The sequence below is a fragment of the Heterocephalus glaber genome, unplaced genomic scaffold (genome assembly GCF_053883595.1).
Source record: "Heterocephalus glaber isolate CG9 unplaced genomic scaffold, H.glaber_assembly_v1.0 deba00001579, whole genome shotgun sequence".
In the NCBI taxonomy this organism is placed as follows: Eukaryota; Metazoa; Chordata; class Mammalia; order Rodentia; family Bathyergidae; genus Heterocephalus; species Heterocephalus glaber.
Window position 1 is genome coordinate 3,381,689 of NW_028258360.1, and position 19,475 is coordinate 3,401,163.

The following is a 19,475-nucleotide window of genomic DNA, read 5'->3' on the forward strand; positions in this document are numbered from 1 at the left end:
CGTGTGGTATTTACCTTTCAGAACTTCGAGTTCTGGAAGTCTTTCCTGAGTGCCCTTATGAAGTGTGATAAAAAATGTGGTGAATGCTGCTGCTGAGTGGCAGCCCATAGAAAGGCAGGGTTGGCAAAAACAGTACAGTGTGTCTTCATTCATTGGATCTGGCACTGGGTGACTTCCAGCTCTTCTCCAAAGTAAAAATAACCATGAAAATAAACATTTCAAGTCATTTCAGGACATTGGAGGAGCCATGGTAGTGCAACTAAGACACTCAAGAAGGAGGACTTCCAGAACTGCTGCGGAAAGTGGCAAGAGCAATGGGAAATGGCAATGCATCTTTTACTGAAATAAGTTAAAAAATTAAATATTCACCATATTTTTCAGTGGCATCCCATGATAGATCTATGTGATTGGTAGTGTTCTTGCCAACACTATCTCATTGAATATTGCTGGGTGACTACAGTGAGGATGGGGAGATTTCCACTTGGAAACATCTGTGCCAGTAAAACTACACTGGTAAAGGATTTGGAACCATTGATCAGTCTTTATGTCTGATCAGTCCCATTTACGTAAATAAAATATGAAATCTGTCAATGCACGCTAAATGATAATTAGCATGCACTGTCACTAAGCATGTGTCATAGGGGAGCTGTCTGTTTCAGTCCTATGACTAAGCTTGCACTAAGATCATTACTCTGGCCATTATTCCTCCAGCAAATAGTTCATCTTTTGAAGCTCCCCAGTGGAGGCTTTACTGTGTCTAAGCCCTGCTTCTCTCCGTAGGTCCAGGCAAACAGACAGTAAGTATTTACACTGTACTGGGAGCTATGGCTTACCTGCTTTAAGAAGAAATAGCCTCCATCTTCCAAAGCAGAAGTTCACCTTTGTCCAGGGACAGATACTGGACCACAGGCGGTCAGGTTGTTCGATGTCTGGGCCTGCATGGGTGGTGTGAGTCTGACTCAGGCAGCTGCCTGAGCTATACAGAAGCCTCCCATTAGATTTCTAATGTTGAAAGCACAACACATAGCTATGCTTCGAGGAAACCATGTTGTCTCCCTGTTTACAACTGAATTTATATTTCTGGGGCAAAGCTAGAACAGAAAATATTGGGAAAACTTTGGAAAACTCTTCAGCAATCAGGAAGTTTCATTTTGAAATAGTCTATATTTAAATACCACTTTTTTGGTCACGAACAATCTCATGAGGCTGTGTAAAAATAGTTGTGACAGGCTTTGAAATTTAGTAGATGTCTTGATGTGCTCATCTATTTGAGTTGTCTCTATCTGTATTTGCCTTTGACTAAGAATCTTTATAACCCTGTGGAGAGGAAAGTGAACTTTTAGAAAACTGGTCATACTTCAGATAAAAATTCCTTTCCAGAGAAAAGTGAGTTGTGTTTGGTGTAATCCAATTGACCACTATCCCTAGGGGCATTGCCCATTTTGGATTATTTGTAAATTCATTACAGAATTCCTTTACAGATGTGTATATCTGTCATCTTAGATTTTAGTTTCATGAATTGTTCTGGAGACAAGTCCTTTGTCATATACATAATTTGCAGGTAATTTCCTTACTGTGGCCAGTCATTTCATTTTCTTAATGATTTTTAATTTTGACGAATTCCATTTTAACATTTGCTTGCTGTCGTATCTGAAAGCTCTTTGCCTAACTCAAGATCATGAGGATTTCTTGTATGTTTTCTCTTAAGAGTCCTGTCATTTTAGCTCTTATATGTAGGTCTATGATTCATTTTGAGTTAATTACTCAATGATGGGATTCCATTTTCACATTGTTTATCCCAAATAAACTCAAAATATGATTTATCCTATCCTAAATGTTAACATACCATTTATTCTTTCAAATTACAGACTCATTTGTTTATTGACTTATTTTTCTATTAACTTTTCCTTAGGCTCTCATTTTGTAGGTTTGGATTTGGGACTAAACTTCGTGAACTGCATGCATATGCAAACCCATAGTCATAATCAAACAGACAAAGAACTGCTTCCCGAGAATGCAGTCCTATTTTATGTGTGTTAAAAAAGAAAGATTTGGGGTGCCTTTAAAATTAGTTTCTTAAAGAGCTCATGCTCTCTTTGAGTGACCTAAACAATCTCCTTTCTCCTTTAGAAAGCCAGAAGCCCTGCATGGTGTTGTACATTTATTATCCAGCCCTTCAAGCACTCTGAAAAAATAATGTCCCCAATGTTGTCCAGCAGGCCACAGGTCAGTATTCTGAAGCCAAAGCTACTCTTTTGGCATTCACACTTCCCAATATTTAACTGATCCTTAAAAATAGCCTCACACACTGTCTTTCATCTACTAAAATTTTCACCTTATGGCCCATTTAGGAGGGTGGCTAGTGCTACTCCTAAGGAAGGTGTTATAGGGGTGCATTGTTGACATTTTTCTTTGAGTATGTTCAGTTCTACTTACGTCCACTTTTAAAGTTTACTTGGCTGAAATGTGAACTTGAGCCAGGAGTGGATCTCAGGGCTCTTAGATAATCAGTTGCTTCCTATTCCCAACAATACTTTTCGAGGACTCTTGTTCCCTCCTGCAGTTAAACCCGGGTTCATTGCTCCAAGGAAGAGCAATGCTTTTCTTGTCAAACACACTGTGTAAGCTGTGAAATTTTCAGAAGAGCTGTCAGCTTCACCCCTAGAACGACGGTTCTGGCACTTCGGTTTGTGCCTCATGAGCTACACAAATAAACTGTCTCGATACGATTGTCAGGCAGTATTTTTTAGAAATTCAGCTGGGAGGATTTATGAACAACGTGCAATCCGTCTGCTCTTCTGCAGGTCTGAAGTCCACCAGGTTAAGTCCCATCACTAAGAGCTGGATGCACAGAGCTCCTGGCACTGGTTCTCTGCAGGGTTGTGTCCCTGCGGTGTTGGCATGGAGGCCTGAGCACATGCTAATGAGTGCTGCAAGAGAGACCCACGTGGACCTCACAGCTCTATGAGGACGTGGCTGAATATCCTGTTTAATATAACAACCTTTCCATGTCCTTGTGTTCTTCTCAGCTTTCCACATTAGGAAACTTCCTCTGATTTATCAGGGAATGAAACAGATCCCCAGGCTGTGATCCACCTCCATCCACCTCTGAGGTTTTCTGATTCTATTAACTAAAAAAATTATTTTCCCCCAAGAGTCTCTCTTCTGCTATTTGTGGATGAGGATTTCCCTCCTGTTTTGTTGCTGTACTTGGGTGGGGGGCGGGGGGCGGGTAGAAGGGAAATGTCTTTCATGTCCTCACTCCTAAGATTCATATAGATTGTTCGTTTCTCAGTCATTAAACTCGCCAAATTGGTTAAGTTAGATTGTCTTTTATTGTTGTTGTTGTTTTAATTTTCATTGTTTTGATTAATTACTGGTTAATATTTTTCAAATATTTATTGATGAGGTTAATTGTCTTTCAAATAAGCAAACAAACTATTCTATTCTTTGTGTGTGAATATCATGTCTGTGGACCATTTATCTGATTGGATTTTAATGTCTTATCATATTGTATAACCTCTTAGTATTTCAGGGACATTATCCTTGGTGTGAGATAATTATATATATACTTATATATTTCACTTTGCTGCTTATCATTTGATCAGTTTATATTTTGAGAAATTGGAAGATTTACATTTTCATGCAGCCAAGCCTGTCTATCCTTTGTGATTTCTTCTATTGCTCTTCTGTTCATTCTTTTTTCATGCCATTTCAAAAAATATTTACCCCTTGAGGGTTCAGATATGAATATATAATTTTTATTAGACTTTTTTTTCCCATAAAGAACAGGTATAAGTATAGTGCTTAGGGCATAAACATGCATGATAAACATTTGTTGATATATTGCAAATGGGTACTTATTTAATCAGTAGAGTTCACTCTTCCTTCAACATTACACTGCAAATTCTTTTTATTTCAAATGATTACTTTAGCGATGAATTTTGTGATAAAAGATAAAATTGATGTCCAGTGGTACAGTAGCTGTAGAAGGTAAAAATCTTTAACATTAATATTGAAATATTTAAATTCCTTTTTATGGTGTGTTAGTTTCCTGAGGCTATTGGGACAAATACACAACACATTTTTAACAGGAACATAATAATCATTTGTGCCAATATTTTCTCTTGCACACCTACAGAGAATTTAAAGGAAGTCATGCTTTATAAAGGGCAGGGTTGGTATACAACCACTGCCTTAGCAATATTCTTGGTTGAATAAGAAGAAACTCTTTATTCTATACTTCAACTTGTCTGGCCTACCAAAAATCACATCTCTTTGTATCAAGTCTCTTGCGTCCAGCTTTACCACATGAAACACCAGCAGCTAAATAGGAAAGGACTACATTATGACATGATTTCACATCTAGTGACTCCATTTCTGTCAATTTTTTTGTGCATGACTATGAGATAGTTGAGCCAGTTAGTACTGCATTTGGACTCCCAGAGGACTGACTCCCGGAGAGGAGAGAAATCCTGCAGTCAGTTGGAAGCCTCATGTCTTAACAGAATTATGATTCACTGAGGGAGGCAGGGCAGAAAGGAACTCATTGCTAAGAAGCCAACAGCAGAGAAAGAAAAAGTACATTTTTGCAATGAAAATTAATCATAGCATTGTTCTTTTTCCTCATGTCCTAGTTAGATGCAAAGGCAATTTTACAGAAATTAGGATCACTACTTTTTGCCACATCTTAATAAAGCGTAGGCTCAGGGTAGGCTGATATTCCTATGTGGAAATAGGTGGCCAAATCAATGTTATTTCTCTACTACTGATGAGTAGATCCTGGTAACCCTGCGATTGGCTTGAGAACTGACTCCATTTCGGAAGTTAGAGATCTTCTTGCCATTGGCTTCTCCTGGGAGTGTGATCCTGCAGCCCCTACCAGCTCTCCTCATCTCCCTCTCAAGGTCGAGGCTACAGAGTGAAAGGGCAGCCAGGCCCAGTCTGTTGGCCCTGAGGTGCTAATTCCCTCACGTGCCTTGCACAACAATCTTGGCTCTTACACTCTTCCTAGCTTTTGAATGGTGTCTTGCTGTTGCAGGCCATTGGAACTGAGATTTGCTTTAGGTGTTCACTGTGGTCTCAGAGACCCTCCATGACTTCTGGTTCAGACTTACTTCCTGTTTGCGTCTCAGTATCCGGCAGGACAGAGAAGCAAGGCAGGGTTTTCTCAGTGTCTTGTGGTAGGCTGGGGTCTCAGAGACAGTACCACTGGGCAGATGTGTCACTATGGAGTCCCATGGCTCTGAGTCCCTCCTGCTGTTGGGGCTGGTTACACACTTCCCAAGGGCAAAGGAGACATCCTGGGATTTTCACCAGGGTTAGTCACGTCTACACCTTGCTCTTAAAAAGGTCTTCCTGAGGTTCATAAACAAAAGTCCCTCATCGCAAAGAACCATCTCATCAGACTGAGACTCTTCTCCCCAGTGTTACCACCATACGCCTCTGGCATCAATTTTAGAATATTCTCTGTTTTCCTTCAGGTGAGAGAGGAGAGTATCCCTGAGGACTTCAGATCCCAGCTGCCTTTCTTGTGGATCCGTCTTGCTTTTTCAGAGCCTTGCTGTTTACTTTGACTATGGTGACTGGACTACGAAATAGAGAATCTGTGGTGTGGGAACTGGACTTGCAGTAATGTGGCATAGGTGGTCACTGAGGGGAACGCTATTGTTGAGGGAATTGTTTACTGTGAGCTCAGAAGTCCAGGCTGTGCCTTGCCGTGCAGTTGTGGCTCGGGGAGGGCGGTGGAGGTACTATCTGGTGGTCCCTCAACAGTGGCATCTCACTCTTACCAGAGTCCTCACCAGAGCCACGCTGCACCGAGGGGATGTTTTGTGGTTTTAATTTTATGTCCTGAACACGCACAATTGTTGGTATTGCTTGGATCATTACACTTTGGGTTTCATCCATCCATTCATTCATTCACAGTTTCCTGTGCTACGTACTGGGAATCTTTCTAGGCCATGAGGAAGGACTAGTGAAAAGCAGAAATGTTGCCTGAAAGAGATTTGTCATACTGAAATAGTTGCTTCTTTCTGAGGCTACCACTTTGCCTGGATTTACTCTTTCTTTCTGGTCTGTGAAGACAGGGCCACCCCAAGAGCTGCCCTGGTCAGAGCCCTGGGTTACCCATGGCCACACTTCACAGGACCACAGAACTACTCTGGTAACAATACTTGGGAGTTCATAGAGCGCCATCCTTGCTTTGGTTTTGAGATGAATCTGAGGACCAAATAGCACTGCTTAATTTATTGTTGTGGAGAAGAACACTTCACAGAGGATAGTGGCATACAGAAGGATCCTTGCTGAACAACTAACAAAGGCTTCTTTCTGTTGTAGCTGGAGAGCCAAAAACATTAATTTGGACCTCAGCACGGCTGCCACCTTAGCAGGCAGATGATTTATGTAAAAGCTCTTTGTTGTTCCTCATAATATCACAGAACTTTAAGCCCAAGAAGAAAAGAGGAAAGAGTAACACAGATACTTCTTGGAGAGATGGCAGGAACACCCAGCCGGCCTCCTTAACCTTCACCCAAATGAGATTTTTTTTCCCTTTTTAATAAAAGATATGTACTTTCCCCAGTCTTTCAACAGAACAAAAAAAACAGGCATTCTCTTGGGCGCACTTTCTGTTAGGAAAGCATATAACTGAAGGAGGCCTCCAAGTCGAGAAAAGATTTTGTAAATACTTCCCAGAAAGACCTGCCTGACTGAGGAGTGAGAACAGAAATGTGAGATTCTGAAGGGAAGTCAAGTGCTGTCTGTTTGCCGGGGGTCCCTGAAGGGACATCTGTCTCACCTCAGCCTGTACTCCCCAGAGCATCTCCTCCATGGAAAGGAAGTCCTTAAATACCACGTGGGGCACTCGGTAGCTTTCTCTCTGCCTCTCTTCCATCATTCCTGGGAGTTACATACTGCCTGATAAGTCCCTTTTACTTTTACTCAACAATTATTTATTGAGCAACCACTGTGTTCTGGCTTGCAAATTTCCACATCAAGGCTTGCTTCTCGTTATGGTTTATGGGCAGGTATAAAGTGAATGTCGAAAGAGTGCAGATGTTTAAGAGTGAATTGCTGCGTGGGAGATAAGAGCATTGTTAAGCATCACACGGACACTCTGTTCAACAGCCTGCCACAATCCCTGGTTGAAGTGTATAAATAGACTTAAGTACTAATATACATAGAAGGAAAAACATTGTCTCAGAGGACAACAGAACCATCAATCACAGAATAATGGACTCAACATTTTCCTAAGAGCCAGTTAGTAAGTTCTAGTGGTCAACATCTGGTCCCGTGCTTGACAGATTCTCTAGAGGCATCTGTTTTGAGATATGTGAAGTGTGAGCATAATTAGCAGAATTTGTGGGTGGCTACACTCTGAGACAGGTGTCAAGACCGATTTTGAAAGAGGCTTGAAGGAGTCACTTGCTGTCCGTTTGTGTCTAGTCATTAGTTATCTGAAGTTCGCTCCTAAAGCGGTGACAGAGTCACAGAGCAGGGTATAAGTGGATGAGGTCACTGGCAGAGTTGCCAGGACTCTTCTGTGCAGACCCTGAGTCTTCAGACTTCTGGTGCAGTGGGCTTCATTCTTCATTCCCCGCTTGAGGAGCACCGGAAGTGACCAATCTCCAGAGGTCTGGAGGGTGGAGCTAAAGGGAGAAGATGGGTGCAGATTCTAACTCTTCTTTACCGCCTTGTTTATCTCTGCTCTTAGTGATATGCCTGGAGAACGTCAGGAAGCACCTTGTTTCTCCACCTTTCCTTATGAAATGATACCCTAGAAGAATTCTTACTCTCTGCATCATGTTGGCTGATGATCTTTAGTCAAGGAGACGACAGCTTGATAAGCAGGCAATCTGTTCTTCCGTTTGGATGACTTCTCATATTTATGACCACGCAAGCAAAAGTCATCAGCTTGGTTTCTTTGCTGAAAAGGAAGTGCTTGTGGGACAGAATGCATGGGAAGCAAACCAAGTGAAGGAGCCAAATCTGTGGAGTAGAAACCACAGCTTTCCTCTCTCTTCTCCTTCTGCTGTTGGACCAGGGACTTTTGATAGTGAGAAGAAAGGATCTGGAGGTCTTAATAGCGGCAAGTAGCCAAGCAGAAGTGAACCGACTGCCAAGAAAGACCAGGATTAGCAACTACTTTACAGCAAGGGAGCATCTTCTTCATTGAAGTCTCAGAGTTTTAAAGTCTAGTTCTATATTCCAGGGACTCAAAAACTTGCAGACAAATAGCTCATGGTTATACAAAAAGGGACATATGTGGAAAAAATCTAGGATTAAGAATCAGAAAATCTGAGTTTTAGTCCCATTTTTTTCTCATTTCCTGAGCGTGTGTCCTTGGATAAGTCACGCTGCCTCTGTGAAGTCTGGTTTTCTCCTCTGTGAGTCCAAGATAGTGACAGTGCCCTCTTTCCAGGATTTCTGAAAGCGTCAAGCATCTATGTAGTGCTTTGTAAAATGGGATGCCTTCAGGCATCTTAGATATTCTTACCCCCAACAATATAATAATGAAAAAAAACAATCAATGATGACTATGAACAACAGAAGAGTGGAAGGGTCTGTGCTCTACAGCTGCCATTTTATTAAGAGCAAACAAGCACTGACACTCATACCCTGAGATCTCCAATCTTCTCCTTCTGTCAGCCTTGTCCTGGGCTCAGTTTAATGTTGATGCCATATGAGCTGTGTGTGGTAAGCCTGAGTGGGGTTAAGACAAGCATAGCACAACCACAAACATTCATCTCCATCAGGACCAGGCAACTATATACTTATGAAAACCCAGTACAAATCACGTATACGAATTAAGAAAGCTTGGGAGCTAATACATCCAAAGTACTGTCAAGAAACCACCATGTGAAACCAAATTCCAGAACTGCTCACATGAATATGTAATTTCAAGGCAAGAAGATCTCTGCCTGGTTTGGGTAAATCCCCAGGTGTTGGGCATCTCTGTTACTTTTAGGTAAATTGGATGATATGTCATTTCCAAAATTGGGTTTCATAGCTTCAGTTTTCATGCAGTATTCCTATTGCAAACACAAGAAACATTTTTAATGTCATCAGATGCCCCCAACAATATTTCATGCATCTAAAGATCACATTGGACCCCTCAGCCAGCTGCTGGCTGGAATCCATCATTTGGTGGAAATTATATTACATAAGACAAATAAGGAAAATCTAATTTTTCATGTACACTAGGTCTTGGCATATGTTCTATAGTGGGCTGATAGATTTTGAGGTCAGTGCATCTGAATTTATTTTACATTGCTGTATTTGGTGTGTATGATACTGGTAAAAACACTAGATGCCCTGAAACCAAGATTCATGCTTCCAAAATGTCAATGTATCTTTTACTTTCATCACTTCCCATCAGCTTTCTTATCTTCTTACTCCCATAAAACAATGTTAATAAGGATTTACATGGTCTTGGGAGTACAAGTCAAATACTTCATGTTTATCTGACTAAAGAATCCCCCAAATTTCTGGTTTTAACAGAAGAAACTAGCTGTGGATCTCCTTGAGAAAATTTGTTTGTTTGTTTTTTTGAGCCATAGTTCTGTGGTTAGCCTTAGCATTTCTGCTCCCCCCTTCCTCATCCCACACTATTAAGCAGAAATCCCAACAATGGCATTCAACAAAGAAGTGGCAAGCCTCCAAGAAATATATTTCCCACAAATACACAGCTGAGAACATTAAAAATTGAGTAGGTCTGGTTTATGTTTGGTTCACCTTTGAATGTCTCACGCATGACTTCTCCATTGAACAGGCCAGGGACAATTCAGTAAAATCACTCAAGAACTATGGTATTACTGTTCCAACACCCACCACTGTAGCCTTTGTCTTAGATCATAGCTTAGGGCTTGTTGACAGAGTACATCAAAGAATGAGGGCCAGGTTGAAGACAGTTTGCAGTGTCTTTAATCATTTGGCGAAAGCTCGAGAGGATTTGTTCTGATTCAGCTAAGTAAAAATCCTCCACTTCAGCACCTCATTCAGGCATTATGAGGACCAGATGGGTTTGCACTTGCTGCCTGATTGCTACTGTCTGGTGCAGACAATCAGAATCGTGCGCATCTGTCCCGTGACATCAGGGAGCGCTGGTGTGGCTGGCCCTTCGTTTTGCTCAGCAGACCGCACTAGAGCATTTTTTCTCAATTCATATAAGAATGAAAAGTGTCCTTCAAAAGGCAGCTTGTCCTAGCCGTTTGTAAATTAATTTGTTAATGATACATTATATCAGGGTAGCACTTTACAGTTTACAAAGTACTTTCATTTCCTTGTTTAATCCTTAAAATAACCTTGTGAAATAGGCAGGGCTGTTGAATGAGGCTGAACAGCATAGGAACAAATCCAGTGCGCTGTTATTTCTGTCATTCAGTGTTAACTTATATATGGCCTAACATGGAATTATAGCAAAGTATAAAATACGGATGTGCCCCTAGAATATGTTTCTTTCTAGGAGATTATCCTTCTCCACGCATAATTTATGGGGCTCTGGATTTGGAGACATTTCCACTGTGGACCCACAATGTTACAGAAGACTGCTTTTGTCCACTGGGAGAAGGATTAGAGATGATTTTCTGGAAAAGGGTCTGAATTGGTTTAGAACACATTTCTTAGAAGCCCCATCTTTAGTCTGAAATATGTCAGTTTTGGAGAGGTTATTTTTGCCATGTGATTTTGAGCAAAATTGGCACAGTAGGAAGATGTGCCATATTTGTGTACAATTGCCTTTCCAAGTTGAAGAAACCTTAATTTTTTGACACATTATAACCACCTCAACAAAAACAACTTCTTTTGTTTTTCCACTTTCTACAAGTATCCAGTATTTACAAAATGGGAGTAAAATTGGGGTGGCTTTTCCCTTGGCTTGTTCGGGTCTTCCCCAGCCTTTCCAGGTATGATGATCATTCTGGTGTCATGGTTGAGGCATGGTTAGCTGGCATCTCCCCAGGGAAAACCACTGGTCTGTTGGCTCTCATGATGACCAACCAGGCTTCCCTCTCAGCTCCTCTCGTAGAAACATGGTTAGCCATGCACCTTTGCTTGCATTTCCTTAACCTAAGAATCGAGTCCAAGTTCCTTTTCAAGGACAAGAAGGCCCTTCATTATCTGGCCCTACCCCATATATCTGTTCATCGTTGTCCACTTCACTTCTGGCTCATCTCATACCCAAGTTTCTGTTGTCTCTGAACACACAGGCATTTCTCTCATCTCTGTACTTGTGTGCATTTGCAGCCATCATTCTCTAAAACACCCCTTTTCCCTGCTAAGGAGAGTGGCAGAAGCGTGGCTGCTTCCATTCCTCTCTCCCTGGTCCCCAGAGGCAGATGGGGACAGCCTTTCTTCATGACCTCACTGAGCTTGGACATTTCATCCTGGTACATGTTTTTTACTGCTTGTCTGCCTCCCAAGCAGGTTATAAAATATATGAAAGCAGAAGCCATCCTGCCATGGTACCCAGAAGAAAGTATCCTGGTCATCGTGGAAGGAATGAGTGAAGGACAATGTGATTCTGCAGCAGTCATTTTAGCTCTTTTAGATTTCACCCCAAAGCAGAGGCAGAGGAAGGTAATGCATCTTTTCTTTTTTTCTTCTTCCTTAAATTACAAAATAAATTGTTTTGAAAATTATAATCTCGATTATAGCATTCTTAAAAAGTGATTTTGCTGTACTTCTTGGGTTTACTAGAAGCAAGATTTGATGAAATGCCATTAGATGGTCACATAAGAATAGAAGATGGCAAGTGGCCTTACAAAAGATTGAGTTATAACACCATAATTGGCTTTCTAAGTTATCAATTGAGTGGCTTGATGAATAATAAGACTTACAGGTTAAGATAGAGTGGGAGAGGGAGAAAGATAGAGTTGTAGCAAATACAGTATTGTATAATAGGGTTATTTTATCCAGATTACTGCTTCACTCTGATGTTGTGGTTAAGGTGGAAATCTGGGATAACCACTTTTTCTCATCTTCTTAGATACAGTAGGAAGCCAGATGGCTTGCTATTGTCTCTAATGTATGACTGCAGATTCACAGCCAAGAAAGCAGGATCAGAGGGTGAGAGATGTGGAAGGAGAGGCAGGCTTTGATTTTTTGTTAACGTTGGAAGATGCTGCAGCTCTTGCCGCATGGAGCTCTATGGCTAAGATTTTACCTGTCATGCTTCGAATGACTTCTTCAACCTTACTCGTTTCCTTTTTACCTCTTCCCTTTCTTAGGTAATGGGTTGGTGTAAATACTATTTAGAGCACTTTTCATCTCTTGGCAGTTTTGGATAGAACAACCTTAAACGAAAAGAGCAAAATAATCAAGGATGAGGAAAAATGATTGTCCAGGATACACAGACACATGAGTCTTGTCAACCTCAAGAGATCATTGAGAAAACCAAATGATTCAAGGTCAGTGAAGCACCTGGAATGAAATTAAAGAAGGTCCTTAATTTATGTGCTTATTCTTAGCATTGAAACACACACACACACACACACACACACACATGTGTTTGCATATTCATTTCTTATTTCTTAGCAGCAAATAACATTTCAAGGTTGGGAAAGTAGTTTGAGATTACTCAGAGTATACTCTAGACATGAACCTTCATTTGCTCCTCTGTGACCATAGCCATTTATGTACCTTCATTCTAATCCTCTGGGACCATAGCCACTGAATGCTGATACTGTATACATACATCTACAGGCAATTCATTTTGATGTTTATTGTTATGAAGAATGATGATGCATATGATGTTGAGAGTTCCCCTCCTCCTTTTTATGTTTTTAATTAATAGAAGCATTTTTTAGAGTAATGTCACATGGCACTGCATTTCCCAAGGTGGCCCCCAGTGAGCTCTGCCGGAGGGTGTTCACACATCTGTGCAGTCACCTCCTGCATTATGCCTGGGCCAGTGTGGGGCTCATGTTGAGAATGAAATGCAATGAGAGAGACACTGTACCTGTTCTGGGACCAGCTGTTTGGGTACTGGCAGCTTCTGCTTCCTTCCTTTTGGATTGGCCTTTTCATGGGGGGAACCCTGGGCCACTGTGTGAGAAGTCTGGGTTATCTGGCTGGAGAAATCATGCACAGTGCCCTGATCTGGTAACAGAGAGAGGAGGCTCCATTGCTCAACTTTCCAAGTGACCTGCTAGATGACTTCAGCCCCAGGCAGCATCCAGTTACACTCCCAGAAAGACATGGAGGGAGACCACCTGAAGAGTGTCCCTGCTACTGCACTGGACCATGGGAGGTCCTGAGTGCTTGTTGTTACTTTAGACTCTAGATTGAGGTGATTTTTTAAAAAAACACAGCAGTAGATAACAAAAGTTGTATTGAAATATCAAAAACACATCTGAAAATCTATCCTCTGGTTGGTTCTTGGTTTTACAGAGGTCTTGAACTGCTGTGGGCCAGGCTGAGGCAGCTGGAGATCTGGTCTACCTCTGATTTAAGATGGGATTTATATTGAAAAATCAAAAATGTATTTCCAAGGGTCCTTGGAACCCAAGACAACCAATGAATTTCAGACATAAAAAATGTGTTCAGGGACTCTTCCTGCTGCAAGGCGCCCTCAAGTTTGACCTTGGAAATCAAAATCACAATCCTTTCTCATACTCTTTTGTGTTCCGTGGATTTCCAACTTGTAACAAAATTCTTCTTATCTTGTTCTAGTTTTCATAGCAGCATCTGTCTTTATCAGAAGTAAAAGGCATGGAGGGAAGACCAATGTACACCAAGATCATTTTGGGAAAAGAGTGAACTTGCAAAGACCTAAGGCTGAATGGATGATAAGAAAAGATGAAGGGAAAAGAAAGAGCATATTAAAATGAAGTGGTTCCTTCTTAAATCTCAGATCTTTTCTAATTTCTTATAATTTTTGGTAATGCCTTACACTTACAAAGCTCTTTGAGGTTTTCAAAGTCTTTTTCACTTACAGTAGATCATTTTATTCTTATAATACCAATCCCATGAAGTAAGCCAGGTTTTATTTCTCCTAGTTCAGTGATTGGATTTAAAAAATATTTTAAATTTATGGATATGTTAGGTGGTCATGAAAATTCTATTTGTATGTTATTTGTGGAAAAATTATCTATTCTAAGGCTTGACTAAAATTTGTTGAAGCATTCATTCATTCTTCACTAAAAGATTTTTTTCTCCCAAGATCAGAACTTTCTTTTCAGTAAAATCTTGCATAGGGATACTGTATAGAAAGATGGCTACTATGCAGTTATTCTAGCTCAGCCGAGGGCCTGGGCCAGTGGGTTGGAGCCTCCTTTGTTTGCTTGGCCCTTGGTTTTCTTCATCATTCTGCAGCCTCATCTTCATGTACCTTTGTAGAACTACAAGCAACACTATACCCTGCATTTTTATTGAATCCCAAACATGGTCAGCCAAGTATACTTTATTTTCCTGAAGGAATTTCAGCTAACAGTACATTTCTAACACAATTTAGTTCTTCCTTGTGTCTCTATGGATTTTCTAATTTCTGGCGCTCTCACTGGGTGCTACTTGAGATTCTTGGATATCCATTTACAGCATAGAATGGCAACTTTTATAAGGACCAGCAGTGCTATCCATGCATTCAGCCATCCACTTACCTATCCACCTATCCATTTTTCCTTTCACCATTTACTCATTCACCCACCTTTCCATTTGTCACTCCTCTATCCACCCATTCACCTCTCCATTCATCCTTCTATTCATCCATTTCTGTTCACTCACCTTTGTCAGCAGTAAAACAAATGAGGAAAGGATAACATACACTAAAACTCTTGTATATAGCAATTTATCCATCCATCCATCCATCCATCCATCCATCCATCCATCCATCCATTTATCCAGCTAGTAAATAACACAGAGTATCTTCCCTTATCAAGCCCGCCTTTCAGGATTGTACCACGATTCTCAGGATTATGGAGTTGTAAGGAGGGAGGCATCTTACTTCACTGGAAAGAATTATGTACATGATGGAAACATTTTCATATTTTAAAAGTACATCAGTCACAGTGCTACTTCTATTTTCCAGGACTTCTGTGAGGATTTAAGAGATAAAACACTAAATAGTACCGCTTAGAGTTCTCCGCAGAAAGTTGCCAGTACAACAAACAGCACTATAATTCATGCTCTCAGTAACTCACAATGATGGCCAGAAAGCAAAACCCAAAGCTGATAATTCAAGTCCATAGTACTAAATTCTATAATGATCCTCCAGAGAGGAAGAAATAGAAGCAAATTTGTGCCAGGAATGATTTATTCTAGTTTTTTAAAAAAGAGCATTATTTTTGGCTGTGGCAGTTTTCTTCTGTCTGTCCCTGAGAATGGGAATAGTTGGCCACATTCGTTCGCAGGAAGAAACTGAAGAAAGCTGCTGAATTTACAAGTTACTTTTAAAATAAGTTTTTCAGCACAGGGAATTGTAGTACTTTGTCTACTACTCATTTCCACTGTTGAAACTTGGATACTTATAAATACTGGGAAAAGATGAGGAAATGAAGTCGGATTTTAGGCTCTGGTTCAGGAAAGAAATAGACCCAGACTCTGGATGTAATGTCTGATAGGAAGCAGTACATTCCCCTGCTCGTTGCGGAAATGCCGCTTGATAATGAGTTTTGAACCAAGTTCTTTCTTCATAGCAGCATAATAATTTCAATCACTGGGGACACACTGTGATGCTTTAAAACAATTATTCTCTTAGAATGAACAAAAATAAGTTCCTTAATCTGCCTCAATTTTATTCAGCCTCTCATTCCCACAGGATGTTTTACTCAAATTTGCATAGCGGTCTTAACTCTCAAATATGATGTCAGCCTTTAGACTAATTGTGTTTTGGAGTTTTCTCCATGGATATCATGTATGGTCATGAAAATTATTTTTCATGTTGTTTGCAAGACATTATATAGGTTCACTTAGGTTGATTTATTTCCCCTCAGTTTACTTTCAAGTTAAAATGTGAACAGTGCTGTTAAAACTGCTCTTCTCAGGCTTGACTGAAATGTGTGAAATTTTCATTCATTCACTCAATTTACTTTGTCCTTTTCAAATAGTAGAAGAGGTAATAAGAAACACTGAAGATTCACACTGTAAGAAAAACTTGAAATCTTTACTCACATGAGCTTTTTATAAGCTGCTTTTCAGAAAGTGCAATGTGATTCTCATTTATGGAGGGATAAAAGGTCAATAGTATCCTGTTTTAATTTGGATCCATTTGAAGGAAACAATCTAAAAGGACAAAAATTAGTACAAATAGGAATGTCACAAGAACCAGTAGAATACAGCGGGGAATGTGGATTTAGAGCTGGATGAGAGTTTAATCCCAGCACTGACTCGTGTTGCCTGTGGGAGTAGTCAAGTTTCAAGTCTCTGAGCCTTCTTTTCCTTATCTGTAAAATGAAAGCAATAATGAAATGGGCCAGAAAGACCACGGGAACTTTCCCCAGTTTGAAGATAAAGATGATGAATCAGATTGCTTTCACATTGGTTTTACTACCAAACCAGAAAAAAAAAAAAAAAAAGGAGAGCAAAGAATTACATGACAGATTCAGGACACATGAAAGTGGGAGTGGACGTCTCATGTTATGCCTTGGATGCCAAAGGAGGCCCATAAGAGTCAGAGTGGCTTTCCAGAGTGAGCTGCAGGATGAGGGGCCGCTTCCGTGTCATTGTTCTCACTTCAGGTCTCTCCCTCTTTTCTGGACTGTTTCTTGATTGGTTTTGTATTTACTTCTCTACCTGCCTAGTGGATGTTGGAGTTGCCTAGAGTGCTGGCATCTTTCTACTCTTTTCTCTCTGTGAAGTCTGCTTTGGATGATCTCTTGCCTTTTGAGAAACCCAGTCTTTCCACGGCTTCCACTTCCTCCTACATGCAGAAAATACACTTATCTCTAGCCTACACCTGTAGCCTCAATGTCCTGATGGACACTTCTATTTGTATACCTCATCAGAAACCCAAGTTTATGCAGTTCAAACTCAATCTTCATCAAATATACTCTATTTCAGTGAACGGAATCCTCATTGGCTCATTCTTGGAAGCCAGGAGTTTGGAAATGACCTCCAATTTCTCACTCCTACCTTGGTTCAGATTATCTCTGTTTCTAGATTGTTTTCACCCAAATTCATCCTGTATTTATGTCACAGTGATTTTCGTAATATTTACAACAAATTACCTGAGTTCTTTGTCTGCAGTGCTGCCGTGAGTATCTATTGGCCCAGGACAAAGTGCAGATCTGTTTGCAGGACACATCTTCAGCTCCTCTTGTGGTTGGACTCTCTCTCCTCTTGTCCACATGTGTGTGCAGCATGTGCTCCACCTATGGCGGGTGAGCCCAGCTCCACGAACTCTGCATTTTCCCTTTCACCTGGAGCTTTGTGAAGTTAGTTTTTGCTCTTTCTTACTGAAATGTTCTTGTCTCTTATCACCATTCAAACTTTTAATCATCAAAACTCATGCAGGATCTCTTTCTTGAGGACGCTTCCCCAGACTTCACTGAGATGGAGTTTGTTTTCCTCCAGCACACTCGGGTTACTCCTTTGAAAGCGCTTGTTGCACTTGTCCTGGAGGCATGTTCATTTTTCTCTCTCCCTTACTAGACTTTGAGTGAGGGCCTTGATAGCATAGACTCTCCTGCCTGTTCATCTTTGGCTCCAAGCCTCTTGCCTGGCATACAGTAGGAGATATGCTTTTTCTTTCAAAGTGAGTGTATTCCTTAAAAGTGAGGGTATTTAATAAAATAAAACTGCAGCATTGCTTGCATTGCTGTTTTGCAGTGGTATCATTAATATTTTGTGATAAGGTTGTGTACCCAAGGGGGAGGTTGAGATTCTGTGAGAGAAATAACCATGGGCTGCAATTCGTGTACTAGTTCAAGTTCCCCGGGAAACAAGACCAGTGTGTGGTTTATTTATAAATAAAATCAATGTAAATTATATATATGTACCTAAATTTATTATGAGAATTGGCTTCCATGATTATGGATGCTGAAAAGTCCTATGATCTGCCATGTTGAAAATGGAGAACCAGGAAAGCTGGTAGTGTAATTCAATCCAGGTCCAAATGGGCCTGAAGTTCTGAGAACAGAGTCCTGATGGTGTAAGTCCCAGTTCAAGTCCGCATGTCTGAGAACTTTGAAGAAAAGGGTATCCCAGTTCAATCAGGGGCCAAATTCACCTTCCTCCACCTCTTCATTCTATTCAGGTTCTCAACGGATTGGGTAAAACTCACCTACACTGGTGAGGGCAGATCCTCTCCACTCCACTGATTTAAAAAGTAATCTCTCCAGAAATATACTCACAGGCCAGCCCAGGAAGTGTGTGATACCAGCTGTCTGGCATCCATACACCCAATCAAAGGATTGCAAATTAGCCATCGCATCTGGTCACAAACGTAGCAGAACCTTGATTTGTCTTTTTGATGGATGAATGGTGTTTGGTGACTGAGAAGGAAACATACAGACAAAATCATGAACTGGTTGAAGTTTCAGTGGGCTGTTGTCCATTTCCTCTCCTTTCGTTACTGGAAAGGAGGCTGCATTCCAGGGAATTTTGCCTCTATTTATTTTGCAGTTCATCTGCTGACACTGTAGGAGGAGACAGAGTGTGTGAGGGGCTCGGGAGGTGGACAGCCACTGTAGGAGAAGGAGAAACAAAGTACCGATGAGTAGAGTGTGGCTAATCCAGCATCTGTTCTAGAGCAGACAGTTGAAGCCCTGTCATCCCACAGAGGTAGCTGACCACAGAGGAGGGAGCTGCTTTCCCAAGTGTCCATCGGGCTTCACTGGGCTCAGTGTGGCTGGTGTGGAGCTGAGGGGAGAGCAGTGGCAGACAGGGCAGCCTGGTGGGCTCCTGCAGGAACCATGGGAGCCATTACCCTGTGCACGGACAAGGCAGGTGGTTCACACGGTAGGCACTGTTGTCTTAGGTCTTCTCAGACATAATTAGGAGGATCTGAAATAGAATTTTAAGCTCTCCCAACACCTCGACACTAGAAAATCATGAATAAATAAAATTACGGAATCAAAATGCAATTCAGAGGGATTCCATGTGCTAATGCCTTTTTCAATAAATGCTGCAGAAAGAAAAGTGTGTGATAAACCATACCATTTCAATTTTCTCCTCAGGGATTTTCTGTCCATATGCCTTTATGTAGAAAAATGTGATTAATGAAAAGCTCTGTCTCAGAGCCTCCTGCTCAAGGTGGAATCCAGCCTGCAGGAGCTGCAGGTGGCGGGCAGGGCTGACTGCATTTCCCGATGGGACACTGTGTGGCCGGGGGGCTCTGCTTCTCCTTCTCCCTCAAGGGACTGTCATTTGTATAAGATTCTTCCTGCAGGAATCATTCCCTTGGGTTAAGATATGTGTCTAGAAGTTCAGGTTAAATTACCAATACATTAGCAGGGACAGGCAGCATGCTAATCCAATTACAGGTAAAAAGGTCTTAATGCAAATTTTCCTAAACTGTATTTTGCAGACTATTACTTCTG

The 19,475-nt window shown here is 41.1% G+C and overlaps 1 long non-coding RNA gene across 13 annotated transcripts in view; it reads left to right on the forward strand.

The window, feature by feature from the left end:
• Positions 1-19,475, forward strand: part of LOC106010580 (uncharacterized) — a 129,343-nt gene that overhangs the window by 70,235 nt on the left and 39,633 nt on the right. For 10 of the 13 annotated variants that reach the window (XR_015443809.1, XR_015443808.1, XR_015443814.1 and 7 more), the window contains 3 exons: positions 2,131-2,226; positions 11,425-11,577; positions 12,228-12,407. This is a non-coding gene — a long non-coding RNA (uncharacterized LOC106010580). Of the gene's footprint in view, positions 1-2,130; positions 2,227-2,804; positions 11,578-12,227; positions 12,408-19,475 lie in introns of all 13 variants that reach the window. The other 3 variants (XR_015443812.1, XR_015443810.1, XR_015443817.1) reach the window with 2 other exon arrangements.